Here is a 14766-nt window from a genome sequence, read left to right as displayed (position 1 = left end):
TGACTTTGAACCAAACTCAACTGCTATCTATATGCTTATATCACCTCACCTTACAGAAGATCTAATCAATAATATGTTCCCAAACTATTCTCCTACTAGAAACTGAAGTACTCTCACTAGTGCTACCACTTAAAAACTGGAAGCCAAAATTGTGAGGGTGGAAATAAGTAAGTACAAGATACACAGTGAAAATACTTCAAATAGACTGTGAGACATGCATGGTGAATGAGCACAAGTATTGATCTTCTCCATCCTTTGACTCATCAATGTAAAATTAGAAAATGCTCCTTCTTCACTTTCTAAATATATAAACCTCCAAAGGGATGTCCTTCGTTTGTAAACAGACACACAGCTCTATACCAGTGCCACCAAGGTTACCAATTCCCTCCTACTTCAGCCAGGATACCCAGTTACTTTCTTTCAATAGCTACAAACATCAGGAAGTCAGCCTCACTCCCCAAACTCCATTTCAAAGGGTGTTTTATTTTCACTGCTATGTACTGGTAGAGTGAAAGTAGGAAAAGTCAAATCCTACTACCAGAAATTCATCAAAATAATGTTAGTAAGGTATGATTTCAAAATGGTATTTCATAGCAATACCATTTAACAGACACTAGTTAGCTACTATAGTACTGTTAATACTATAATTCAGTCATAATGGGGTAAATGGGCATCAGTAGGTTGCCCAGGGAACCAAATCATCACCTATGACATGGTTTCTGTAAGAATATCCATTCCAAAGTCCAAACAATAAAGGTTCAGAACTTTACCTATTAGTAAGTTGGAGACTGCCTACAAATACTTCCCTATGAATATTTCACAGATGTCTTTTTGTGATATAGATAAATACTAAAAATCAGGCAACTAAGTATCAGCCATTTTTAAGTAGTTCGTATGCTTTACAAAAGGGGAAGCAAATTAAAAAAAAAAAAAGAGGGGTGCCTGGGTGGCTCAGTTGGTTGAGCATTCAACTTCAGCTCAGGTCATGATTTTGCGGTTGATGGGTTCGAGCTCCGCATAGGGCTCTATGCTGACAGCTCGGAGCCTGGAGCCTGCTTCAGATTCTGTGTCTCCCTCTCTCTCTTTCTGCCCCTCACCCACTCACACTCTATCTCTCTCTCTCTCTCAAAGATGAATAAATATTTAAAAAATTTTTAAAAACAAGAATTCAATGTGAAAATTATAAATTACTTCCTCATTTACTATTAGTGAAGCCTGGGATTTTTCAAACATAGTACTTGGAAGTATGTATGAACAAATGATTATTAGTAGCTATAACACATTAATACGATGCCAATAAGAATGATGACTATGCCAATACTATGTATTATGGGTCATAGAGAAAATATAGTTTCTAAAATTACCATATTATTATATTCTCCTGCATATTCAGATGTTTCCTAAAAAATATATACAAAGTTTCTAAGTTGAGGGCACTAGGAAAGTTAACATAACTATAAGTCAACCCATTCTCGTGCAAATTCTAGAGAAATAACTAAATATACAACCATCTGTTTTAGAAATAACTAAATAAGCAACCTAATACCTTGTTTTCTTATGTGAGCAAGGCTACATGGATCCATAAAAATGTCATCTGGGTAGAGCTTTGAACATGTAGTATAAGAACTACTCATAAAGCCACCAAATGTATTATATATTACATGTATATAACGTATGTGTTACACTGATATGATACCTAAATGATCCTCTAATAGAAGACAATTTCAAATAATGTTAAAAAAAAAAAACTAGCTTGCTATAGAAAGGCAAACAATGTTCACAAAACGTGGATTCAAAGGAAAAAAATGGATGGGCATAATTCAAAGTGTTTGTAGGAAATAATAGATGGAGTTTTCAGTAAAATTACAAAATAATTCACTTACTCTTTGTTGGCAAGTTGGGGTCAGGGAGAGAAAGATACTAGGCCTTATCCTGAAGTAACACAAAGCATACCTGAATATATCACCTTTCTCCCATTTTTAACATGAGACTTGTAGTACGAGGTCAGAAATGTTGCCTGTAACCAACTACACGGTGGCTTTCTCATTCATCTGTTGAGCATGAAGTCCCACAGCAGCTAGAGACTCTGATGTCCATGCAGGACTTCCAAACTTCCCCCCAGAGCATATGTGCTAGTGGACACCACACTGCACACACTCCTTACTCATTCTTTCGCACCCCTCTCCAACCATCAGTAATCCCTTCTATTACCAGCAGACTGTCCTTCAGCCACAGAAGTTAGCATTAAAATCAGAGCCCTGCTATCTCTGTCAGTGCAGCTGGGGATAGAAGGCCTGCTCATCCCACTGCACCCACTGGAGTAGTTCATTATTCTGGGTGTTATGCATTCTAGCCAACTATGAAGTCTCCACTGAAGAAGCATGGTTAAAAGTGGTATGTCCCTGTCTATAACTGGGAAAAAGTGTCAGTGTGTATGCATTTGGGGTAAAGTTGTATATAAGCACATATTCAAAAACCTGAGGGTATAAAAGCTGCATGGAACTGAATTTATCATTTTCCTTTTGAAGCACATCATATAGACAAATAGCTACAGTTAATATATAGCACTTTATAAAATAATCATTGTCTTTCTGTGAAAGGACCTGACAGGAAATGTAGCAGGCCTCTCATACATCAGTTGTGGCCAGAAAAAGGGAACACTGTCCTTTCTTTACATCCAAAACACCAAGCTAGAAAATAAATCCATTTGAAAAATTATCTCAAGTTTTTGCCAGGGGAAAGGGATTTAGGGAAGTTTGAGGTTTCTTGTTAAGAAAAACTGACAGTAAGCCTTCATATTATTTTTTTTAATTTTTTTTTAACGTTTATTTATTTTTGAGACAGAGAGAGACAGAGCATGAACAGGGGAGGGTCAGAGCGAGGGAGACACAGAATCTGAAACAGGCTCCAGGCTCTGAGCTGTCAGCACAGAGCCCGACGCGGGGCTCGAACTCACGGACCGCGAGATCATGACCTGAGCCGAAGTCGGCCGCTTAACCGACTGAGCCACCCAGGCGCCCCTAAGCCTTCATATTAGACTGTATGTGTCTATCCATTAAGATTATTCAAAAATTTTAAAAAGTGTTCTTGTCAAGAAAGATAAGTTCAAATGAAATGTTGTTTTTCAAAAATTCTTCTAAAAAAGGCCTTGGGGTTTGAGGTTTTCACCAGTGGTTCTAAGAAAACAATTTATACTGCTTTAAGTGAAGGGTAAATGGCATTTCACTGTGATGTGCTGCTATGGCCTATATTACTTGAACCATACAAACGAGTTTTCCTGGGATTTTGTTTTCCCTTAGAAAGGAAAACAGAAAGAAAAAACTTTTACATAGTCATGAGGCATAGGGCAAGAAATGGACATATAAATAACTGTTAGCTCAGTGTAAAGGATCCCTAAAGAAAGGGAAGAAGCCCAGGAGATGTGCACATCAAATAAAAATGGAGAATATGGCTATATTTCAGCCCAAACCAATATTCCCTTTTCAGGAATCATCCCCTCTGGCTTACCACTGACAATCCATAGACAGTGTATGAGTGAGATGAGTTCATGAGTAAGATGAACAGGGATGCTCCACGGCAGGTAAATAAATTTGTTTCCACTGAGATAATTATTCTTACCGTATGTCACTACTCTCATAGCAGAAGCAGGACAGGTGATGACATCCTATAAAATGCAATTTTTATTCCTATACTCCTGACATCGAGATATATAACCCACTCAGCTCTCATGAATTTTTTTTTGCTCTCAAGCTATGAGTGGGTTTTTGTTATTACAGTTGTTCTTGGTTTTTGCCCTTTTTTAAAATGCTATCATCAACTGTGAAATACTGTTAAGAAACTGAGGGAAAAAATGGAATGGACTTTCATTATTTTAGGCTATCTAGTCCTAAACAAGGACTACACTTTATTATTTGAGATAGCTGAATGTAGCTATTTTACTCGGATTTTGTAAGGTTAACATCTGCATGATATAACCTCTATCCTCAAATGAATGCCATTTCCCAAACCTCAAGTCCTTTCAGACCTAACCTACGCAAGAAACAAGGAATCATAAGCCTTTGTACCAACAAATAATTTTTCCAACTGTAATTCATTAGTACCTTATTCCAAAAGCGTATGAATACTTACAAGATGGTTAATCCTCATTAAAAACTAAGATTACATGACATAATTACATGTAAATAAGAAAAATGAATTAAACTCTTACCCTTTCCTATGGCGGGCACTAGTTGTGAATCATATATACAATTAGAGTTATATTGCTAAGCTAAAAATATTGGTAAAGATCTAAAAATGACAAACAGTGCCTTTTAAATTAATGTCTTATTAGTTGAGTGAAGTACACTGACAAAGAATAATTTATGCTTATTCAAACTGCACTCGACATCTTCAGGTGTTTCCAAATGAGCTCACAGAAGAGTGATTAAATGCATCTGATAACAAGCCACACATTGCTGAAATTACTTACCGCCTCATTTTATGATTAATTAAACATGTAGATTAAAGTTGCAAAAGAATTTAGATTAATGAGCAAGTTAAGTCTTGCTGATATAAGTGAATTGGGAATTGGATGCTCTGTGGAACTTTATAAACATGCATTTTATAATGAATAAGACAAGGCTACATGCAGAATCGTGGCCACCAGGGCCTTTTGACGATGCAGTCTTTTTTAACATGGTTTGACAGCTTTCAAATAACATTCTTCTATAGGCTTTAAACTTTGTGCTTTGCTGTAAAACACAAGACTACATAACTCATGTACCAGGAGTACGATTATTTTTGAGCTCTCCAAGGTAATGACCCCCTGTAGCAGCAGCTGTTCAGAAAAAATTACAAGCTCAATTGTTATTTTAATCAGAGATAGTTTCATAGTTAAAAGCAGTTATGCAACTTGTAAAATTATACGACACCTCATCAGTACCTTGTCTTCAACACTCTTTCCTCCAAAAGTAAAACCATCCCAAATAAGTCACAGCTTCCAGCGGACTTATTAGCAAACAGGATTCTCAATCATTCATAAAATATTCAAAGCCATTTATTAGTGAAGTTTCTGTGCTAGGAAAGGTAATGTTTAAATTTATGACGACTCTTATCAGCTCCAAGAGTGTGTCAAAATATATGCTGGGGTTTGCTGAGTCTCCAATTTTTCTCTTTTAAGATCAGTTTTACCAAATCCAAGTAGCTTAGACTGTGTCAAAAGCCAAGTTGGACTTTATGATTTTCCAAGGCAAGAGAAATTCAGGTTGTTCACAGAGATGTAGTACATTCTCCTTTGCAAGGGATACAGAAGTGGAGAGAAATTGAGCTTAAGTTACTAAACTAGCTTATGGTTGAAAATCTATTCCGTTTTTATTATGAAGCTTGTAGCACAATACCATTTATTATTACCATAGCATAATAAAGACACTCCTACAAATTCTTTGAATGGATCCATTCTGCTATCTAAAATATACCTCTAATTTTTTTCTACTTATTTTCAGATCTTATGCATGATTCATTCTTTGGCAAGAGTGAGCTTTTTATAGTGTTAATTTTTTTTCTTTTTAATTCAGATTATTTTTAGACTCTAAAGACTTATGAAGAAAACTATGGAAATTTTTATATAAGGATCAAAGGAGTTGTTCCATGACACAGGTGGCAAATTAACATCATTAACCCTACATATTTATCATGTGGACATAATTTCCCATTTGAAGATTTATGTTAGTGAAAATACAATATTGATACATAAGTCTCTGATTACACTGAAATTTATTAAAAGTTAAAATCAGCTTTTTAAGCAGTCAAAACAAAATCATCTCCATTTGACTTATTTCCTTTAGTTTGATTAAATCACTATCTTTCACCGAGTAATGTAAACAACATCTTATCACCACAAAAGGTTATTTCAAATTTATAAGATTTCATCCTTGTAATTCAACTTGAATATAATAATAATGATTCTTAGGTAAAAATATGGGCACAAATATTTCAAGGACCAAATAATATACGTTTTCTTTATGTGGAAATTTAAATTTCTCATTTATATCATTTAAAAGAGGAAATATAGGGGCACCTGGGTGGCTCAGTCGGTTGAGCATCGGACTTCGGCTCAGGTCATGATCTCACTGCTCGTGAGTTCGAGCCCCGCATCAGGCTCTGTGCTGACAGCTCAGAGCCTGGAGTCTGCTTCTGATTCTGTGTCTCCCTCTCTATGCCCCTCCCCTGCTCATGCTCTCTCTCTCTCTCTCTCTCTCTCTTTGTCTCTCAAATATAAAATAAAACATTAAAAAATATTTTTAAAAAAGAGGAAATATAACAACAAAGTGGTTATATCAGCCCCAAAGAGCCTAAGTTAGAGATCTAAAACTAATTCCTTTGCACTCATAAGACGTATTTGGTATGTGGCAGAAGGACATGGATTCTTCAGGCAGTTCAACAAGCCACCAAATTTTAAGGAGCAGGATTTTTCCACTCTAGCCATTGCCATATTATTTCTAGGCCACACAAATTATGAGGTGTATCCTGGAGTTATTAATAATTTAATAGAAATTGTGTCATTCCTATGGTATTTTAATACAAAAAGATACATTTTTCTCCATGAAAGTAATTTTTGTGAAATAACTTTAAGTCCTAAATACTGAATACATTTAGCTATTTCATGTACTTAGTATTATTAGCATGTTTTAATTTTTCTGATAAATGCTTTATCTAGTTTGCCTGCATAGAGTATATAAATTTACTGGTTATTTAAAGTTAGGAGTGCGGCGCCTGGGTGGATCAAGTTGGTTTTGGCTCAGGTCATGATCTCACGGTTCATGGGATAGAGCCCCTTATCAGGCTCTGCACTGATGGTGCAGAGCCTGCTTGGGATTCCCCCTCTCCCTCTCTCTTTCTGCCCCTCCCCTGCTCATGTTCTCTCTCTCAAAATAAATAAACATTAAAATAAATAAATAAATAAATAAATAAATAAATAAATAAATAAATAAAGTTAGGAGTTAAATGTTTATTTGAAATACCAAAACAGGTACTTCACCTTGAAATTTTGAATAAATGGGCAATTTAAAATATCCCAAATCAGCAATAATGGAACATAAAAATTCCTAACATTATTTTCATTAGATCAAAATGGCAATTTATTATAACACATTTTTTATTCCACAACACATAGTCATGTAGGCTATGAACCTTGTGTTTCTAAGGGGAGATTAATATTTTCTCTAACATATGTACAGGTTGGAAAAAAACAAAAAATACTCATCAGAAACTAAAATGAGATGACTAAACTCATTTTTGAATCTGATCAGGCCAGGCTTTGTCAAGGTGAACTATAAATGCATTAATACCCACAACACTGCCAAATACTGAATTATTAATGTTGTCAACTCCTCAGTTTCAGTTCATGCCTTATAGAGGAGTTTTGTGGGATTCATCAAAACTTAGCCTCTCAACAGGTTTACAAGCATTCTAGAGACAACATGTGTTAAACTAAAAATAAGTTAACTAAACCAAGCAAACTATCATCAAGGCCAGTGGAAGGTTTATAAATGCAAAGAACAACCTATAATGGATGGAGAAGATGAAGCCAGGTGCCACCCCACACTAGATCCCCATTAACTCACCACCCAGCAGTTGACAAGAGGTGTTTCTTCATTTGGCAGGATCAGGAGCATTAAGTACTACACATACAAGTTGTCTATGTTAAAGTATTCAAGAGCCAAAAACAGTGCTAAAAACTAGCTTCCAAACTATTACGGTTTATCATTTTTTATTCTATTAACTGTACAAATTCTTTAGAATTTAGTTAACTGGAAGAGTCCTGAATTTTTCCTTCAGTGAAGAAATTAAAAGATTTCTCTGTTTTCTAGATTGATTATGCTAAATTACTTTTAAATCCCCATGTATCCAAAATATTTTGTAAGTACACACTAACAGTGGTCTTTTATAAGGTGATTGGAGATTTAAAGTATGATTATTTTTTAAAGTCACAGGTTTCTAAATTTTACTCTGTGCCTTATATCACTTCCACAATGGAAAATTGAAATCAAAACTGATTGTATTCATAAAATAAAACACTTACACCTGAAACTTATATAATGCTATACATCAATTATACCTCAAAAATAAATAAATAAATACATACATACATAAATAAATAAATAAATGCAAATGGGTTTAAGATTTGGGAAATTTTAGGGTTTCTGATACTCATTTTTCCAATCCTTTATTCAATACATGTGTCCCTTATAAATAGAAGCATTTTTGAAAAATATTGAATTGTGGTAGTAAAGTGGTTTAATTTGTATGTAAAGTTTAGCCAATAATCCCAATAATTTTAAATACAAGTTAAAAGTACAAGATGTAAAGAAACTGAGTGTTCAAGTTACCTAAGCCTTGATATTGGACCACAAAAATGCAATGCAATCTTCATTTGCCACGGAAATAGGAAATAAATTGGAACATTAGTTATACTCATAAATTATATATATTATACCTGGGCTCTTATACAAAGTGATGAGGGGTCACAAAGTCCTTCTTGAAGCATTTTTCTTTCCTCATCAGAAGATATAGAATGTCTAAAAAGAAGAAACTAATTGTTATTGGACCCACTATCTGCCAGATATAAAATAAATGTTCTCTATGCATCATATAATCTTCCCAACAACCACACCCATTTTATAGATGAGGGGATTGCATTTCAAACAGGCGAAGGTATTTGTCCAGAGTCACACCAAGTGGTGATGAGAGTAAAGCCCTGTGAACCCAACTCCAAGGTCCATTTATTCTTTCAACTATATTACACTTATTTATGGCTTATACTATTTGTGTTTATGCTATTCTCCACTATCTTGAATCCCTATCTGCTTCTTCTCAGTTAACCCATTCCTACCATTTCCCTCCAAGCTTTACCTACTCCCAAAAGTGTGTTGTGTTATCATCAGTTTGTTGAAAAGCCTCAGTTCAAGTTACACTGGTTCGCACAATATATATTTATGTCACCAATGTTATCATCTGAATTACAGCAATGTAATCATAAAATGGTTTCACTGACACTACATATGTCTCTCCCATTCTCCATTCTATACTCCTCTATCTCTATCACATTCATAGGAAATTTACTACTACTACTACTACTACCAGAAGTGGCAGTAGTAGTAGCCTTGGCATTATCATTATATACTACCAACTTCAACAAATCACCTTTTGCTCTAATGCTGCTCTCTGGATCTCCAAAATCTTACCCTTCTCTGCTTTCATTCTGCTCAAATGTTCTCATACTTCTAAACCACCTCCCTTTCCTTCCCAATCAAAAATTCTACTCTTGAATATTTCACAAAAGGTATAAGACATTCCTGATTATTCATTTAGGCAACAAATATCTAAGCATTTACTATCCACTAGAAACTAAGGATATATAAACAAGATAGATATTTTTTGTCTGAGAACTTACAATCTACCACAAGAAAATACAAGTAAACCAAAATATATAACATCGAGTTGTGTCATAATAAATGTAAAAAAAGTGATGTGGGTATAAAAAAATTAAAAGTAGAAGTGCCTGGGTGGCTCAGTCGGTTAAGTATCCGACTTTGGCTTAGGTCATGATCTCCTAGTTTGTGGGTTCTAGCCCCGCATCAAGCTCTGTGCTGACAGCTTGGAGCCTGGAGCCTGCTTCAGTTCAGATTCCTTCTCTCTCTGTCCCTCCCCTGCTCATGCTCGCTCTCTCTCTCTCAAAAATAAACATTGGGGCACCTGGGTGGCTCAGTCAGTTAAGCATCCAACTTTAGCTCAGGTCATGATCTCAAGTTTGTGAGTTGGAGCCCGTGATGGGCTCTGTACTAACAGCTCAGAGCCTAGAGGCTGCTTAGGATTCTGTGTCTCCCTCTCTCTCTCTGCCTCTCTCCTGCTCTGGCGCTCGCTCTCTCTCTCTCTCTCTCTCTCTCTCTCAAAAATAAATTTAAAGGAATTCAGAAATAAATAAATAAATAAATAAACAAAAAATAGACATTAAAAAATTAAAAATACAAGTAATAAATCATCTGGGTGGTACTAGTCTGTAAAGATGTCATATAGAAGGTGGCATATACAATAAAGCTTCTTTGGTTAACAGGATGAAGGCAGAGAAATAGCAATAGTACCCATCTATTATTTAATATTTTCTCTATGTGAAGCACTCTTAATATACTTCAGCTCAATATATATTATGTAATTTTTTTACATATATATGGAGAATTCTGCTCCTGACCAAGATGGACTAATAGAGACTTCTTTAACCTTGTGACTTAAACAACTAGGGGGAAAAAATAGACAAAAATATTAGAAAACAACAGTTTTCAGACACTGGGCATCAAGCAATGAAGAACAGTGATTCCTGACGGGAATAAAAATGAGGCCATCCCTGCAGTTGTCCCAGCTTATTGCATGGAGAAAGAAATTATCCACCACAGTGCACAAAGGCAGAGTTTAATGGTCTCAGTGAGTTAAGAAGATGCAGCTGGGAGTCTAGGAAGGACAGGTGACTATAGTTCATAGAGCAGAGTAGCAAAGGAGAGAGACCTACACATAGACTTACAGAAATTTGCAGATTCTCACAAGAATTTAGCCAATACTGATCAGTTCATGTATGTGAGGAAGCTAACCAAGGTTGGGGAAGATACATCTAGAAACAGCAGACAGAACAATCCCCAGTGCTCACATAAGGCCAGAAATGGTTCATTTTTCCATCATCAAAAGTATAAAACTTCGTAACACAAGGGAAATTTGTCAAAGTACTCAAAACAGTAATACCTCAGTAGGGAAGAAAATTAATCCTAAAGGCTGTACTAGTTCCAACTGAGAGCGCTTAAAAGCAAGCACTGAAAAGATCAAACTATTTCCGAGTATCTTAACTGTATACCAGAAAATAAGTCCAAAAATATTTGTAGGAAATCAGAAATATTCAGAACTCACCAAGGTAAAATTCTGCCATCCAATAAAAAATTACTAGGCATATACAGAAGAAGGAAAATACAACCCATAATGAGGAGAAAAATTGATCATTTGATCATTTGAAACTGAGCCAGTTGGCAAAGATGATAAAATGAGTACACAAGGATATTGCAACAGTTATTATATTTATATTCTATTTATTCATAGAACTAAAGGACTAAACTTATTAAGTAGAGATTCTGAATATACAACAAAGACTCAAATTGAACTTCTAGAGATAAAAAATACAATGTCTGAGATGAAAAATACACCAGGTGGAATTAAAAAACAAATTAGGCACCGCATGACAAAGACAAGTGGACTTGAAGACTTAACAAAAAAAAAACCAAAATGAAATAGAGAGTGAAAAAAAAATGAAAAAATGTGAACAGAATCCATGAACTGCAGGACATCCTCAACCTGCTTAATATATATGTAATTGAGGGAATCTACCCCCAAAAACCAAAAGCACACTTTACACACTGTATATTAGTCAATTTGACAATAAATTATATTTAAAATAAGTGTGTGTGTGTGTGTGTGTGTGTGTGTGTAATTGAATTCTACAAAGTATGAGAGTGAACACAAAAATTCTGAAGAAATAACAGCTGAAAATTTTCCAGATGTGACAAAAACTATAAATCCACAGGTATAAGAATTTTAAAAACTCTGAACTCAAGAAACATTAACAAAACTACGCTAAGGCGTATGGTAATCTAATTTCTTACAACCAGTAATAAAAAGAAAATCTTAAAATTAGCCAAGAAAAATGACACATCACATATAGAGGAACATATATAACAATTACATATGACTTCTTTTTGAAAACAATGCAAGCCAAAAGACAATGGATCAACATCTTTAAGTTACTGAACAACAAAAAACGATAGTTTAAAAATTCTATACCTAGCAAAATAAACATTTTTCAGAAATACAAAAGCGGAAGGAAATCTCACCAGCTTACAAATAGAAATATCCTACAAGACACATTTTAAAAGTCCTTCAGGCAGAAGGTAATGTTACCAAATGGAAATCTGAATCTACACAAAGGAATCAAGTGTACTGAAAATGGTAAATATGTGAGTAAATATAAAATACTTTCTTATTTTTAGAATATCTTTAAAATATTATTGACTATTCAAGGCAAAAATAATTATTTTTAGGTTTATGACATATGCAGAAGTAATGTGTATGATAATAGCACAAAGACTAAGAGGGAGAAAGTAAGTATACTATTGTAAGATTCTTATACCGTATGTGAAGTGTGATACTATTACTTGAAATAAGACTGTGATACGTTATATGGAGTTGTTATAAATTCTAAAGCAATCAGTAAAATGTAATTAAAACAAAAAATCAAGAGTAATAAGCTAATAAAGAATTTTAAATAAAAATCATCAAAATTTCTCAAAATTAAATCAGGAAAAGGGAACAATGAAAAGATGGTTCAAATAGAAAACAAAGAGCAGATGTATGCATTTAAACTCAACCACATAAAAAATTACATTAGTGTAAGTGGTCTAAGCATCCAAAATAAACATGAGGAATTGTCATACTGGATAGAAAGCAAGACTCAACTGCATGCAGTCTACAAGAAATTCACTTAAAAATGAAGACAATATACTTTAAAAGCGAAAATATGGGAAAATATATTACCCATAGTACCACTGATAAAAAGAAAGCTGCAGTAGCTATCAGACAAAGTAGATTTCAGAGCAAAGAATATTACTAGAGATAAAGGGATTCTTGTAAAATGATTAGGGGTCAGTTCGTTAGGAGGATATAATGACCCTAAACATTTACACACCTAATAGAGCTTCTAAATACAAGAAAGAAAAACTATGAAATTTCAAGAAGAATTATAATCAGAGTTTTTAAAATCTCTCTCTCAATTAATGATAGAACAAGTAGACAAAAAAATCAGTAAGGATATAGAAGACCTGAACAACACTATCAACCAACTTTACCTAGTTTACACTTACAGAACTTGCCAGCCAACAGAACAGTTAGGAATTCAACAACAGAAAGATATCCAGAAAATTCTTAAATATTAGGAAATAAAATAATACTTCTAAATGGTCTACAGAGCAAGGTGAACAAATCAAAAGGGAAATTAGAAAGTATTTTGGACTGAATAAAAATGAAAACACCAAATATCAAAATTTATGGGATGCAGCTAAACCAGTACCTAGAAGTAAATTTATAGCACTAATACCAATATTGAAAAACATTCCAAATTATCTTAGCTTTCACCTTAAGGAACTAGAAAAAGAAGAGCAAATTAAACCCAAAGTACACAGTAAAATAGATTAAATTAAATTCTAAATAGTTCTATATCTATTAAAGAAATTGAATTTTCAGTTAAAAATATTCCCAGAAAGAAAACTCCAAGCACAGGTGGCTTCATTAGTGAAATCGTTTAAGCACTCAAAAAGAAATAACACCTATTGTTTTGTACACAAACTCTTCCAGAGAATTAAAGAAGGAATATTTCCCAACTCATTCCATGAAGCTACAGTACTTAGGTAATCAAGTTGGTGGCATAAAAAAATAGATAAATAGATCGATGGAAGAAAATAGACACTCCAGAAATAAACCTATAGGTATATGATCAATTGATTTTCAACAAAAGTGCCAAGGTAATTTAAAGGGAAAAGAATAATCTTTTCAGCCAATAGCACTGAAACATTTGAAGAGCCATGAGCAAAAATATAAACCTCAAACCATACCTCACCCCATTATAAAAATTAACTCAAAATGAATCACAGACCTCAAGAGCTTAAACTATAAAACTTCTAAAATAACGCAAAGGGGAAAATCTTAGTGACCTTGGGTTTTGCAAAAATTTGTTAAGTGCAACACAAAAAGCATGAAATATAAAGTAAAATAATAAATTGGGCTTCATCTTCATCAAGATTTAAAACTTTAGCTCTTCAGGATACTTAAAGTTAAAGAGCAAGCTACAGACTAGTAGAAAATATGCGCAAAACATACATCTGACAAATAATTTGTAATTTAGAATATATATGAGCCCCTGGGTGGTTCAATCGGTTGGGCATCTGACTTTGGCTCAAGTCATGATCTCTCAGTTGACAAGTTCGAGCCCCGCGTCAGGCTCTGTGCTAGACGCTCAGAGCCGGGAGCCTGCTTTGGATTCTGTGTCTCCCTCTCTCTCTGCCCCTCCCCTGCTCATTCTCTGTCTCTCTCTGTCTCAAAAAATAAATATAAACATAAAAAAAATTAGAATATATAGAAACGATTAAACCTCAATAAAAAAGAAGACAACCCCAATTTTAAAAAAACAGCAAAAGATTTAAACGGTACTTCAACAAGATAGACAGATGGTAAATAAGCACATGAAAAGATGTTCAACATCATCAGTCACTAGGGAACTACAAATGAAAATCACAATGAGATATCACTGTAAGCCATCTGAATGGCTAAAATTCAAGACTGAACATACAAAGAGTTCTAAGGATGTAGGGCAAATGTAACTCTCATACATTGCTATTAGAAATGTAAAATGGTACAACCACTTCTTTGAAAACAATTAGCAGTTCTTTTAAAGGTAAACGTACTCTATGTAAACTCACTATTTTACTCCTAGGTATTTACCCAAGAGAAAGAAAGCTTATATCTACCCAAAGACAATGTCCAGAGTAGGTTCATTTGTAATAAGCAAAAACTAGAAAGAACCTGAATGGATAATCAAATTGTGGTATATCCATACAATGAAACACTACTCAGCAATTTAAAAAATAAGTTATTGACATGCACTTGAATGAATCTCAAAATAATTATGCTAAATGAAATAAACTA

At 34.2% G+C, this 14766-nt stretch overlaps 1 protein-coding gene across 4 annotated transcripts in view; it reads right to left on the bottom strand.

Moving 5' to 3' along the window:
• The window catches only part of SOX6 (SRY-box transcription factor 6), a 687546-nt gene that overhangs the window by 461651 nt on the left and 211129 nt on the right, over positions 1-14766 (bottom strand). For 2 of the 4 annotated variants that reach the window (XM_049617879.1, XM_049617897.1), the window contains one exon: positions 8474-8555. The exons of the other annotated variants lie outside the window; for them this stretch is intronic. The gene's annotated coding sequence lies outside the window, so the exon portion shown is untranslated. The remainder of the gene's footprint in view (positions 1-8473; positions 8556-14766) is intronic. 4 annotated transcript variants of the gene reach the window in all.

Source organism: Panthera uncia, chromosome D1, assembly GCF_023721935.1.
Source record: "Panthera uncia isolate 11264 chromosome D1, Puncia_PCG_1.0, whole genome shotgun sequence".
NCBI lineage: Eukaryota > Metazoa > Chordata > Mammalia > Carnivora > Felidae > Panthera > Panthera uncia.
Note: the sequence above shows the minus strand (reverse complement) of the source record. Positions and strands in the feature narration are given on the sequence as shown.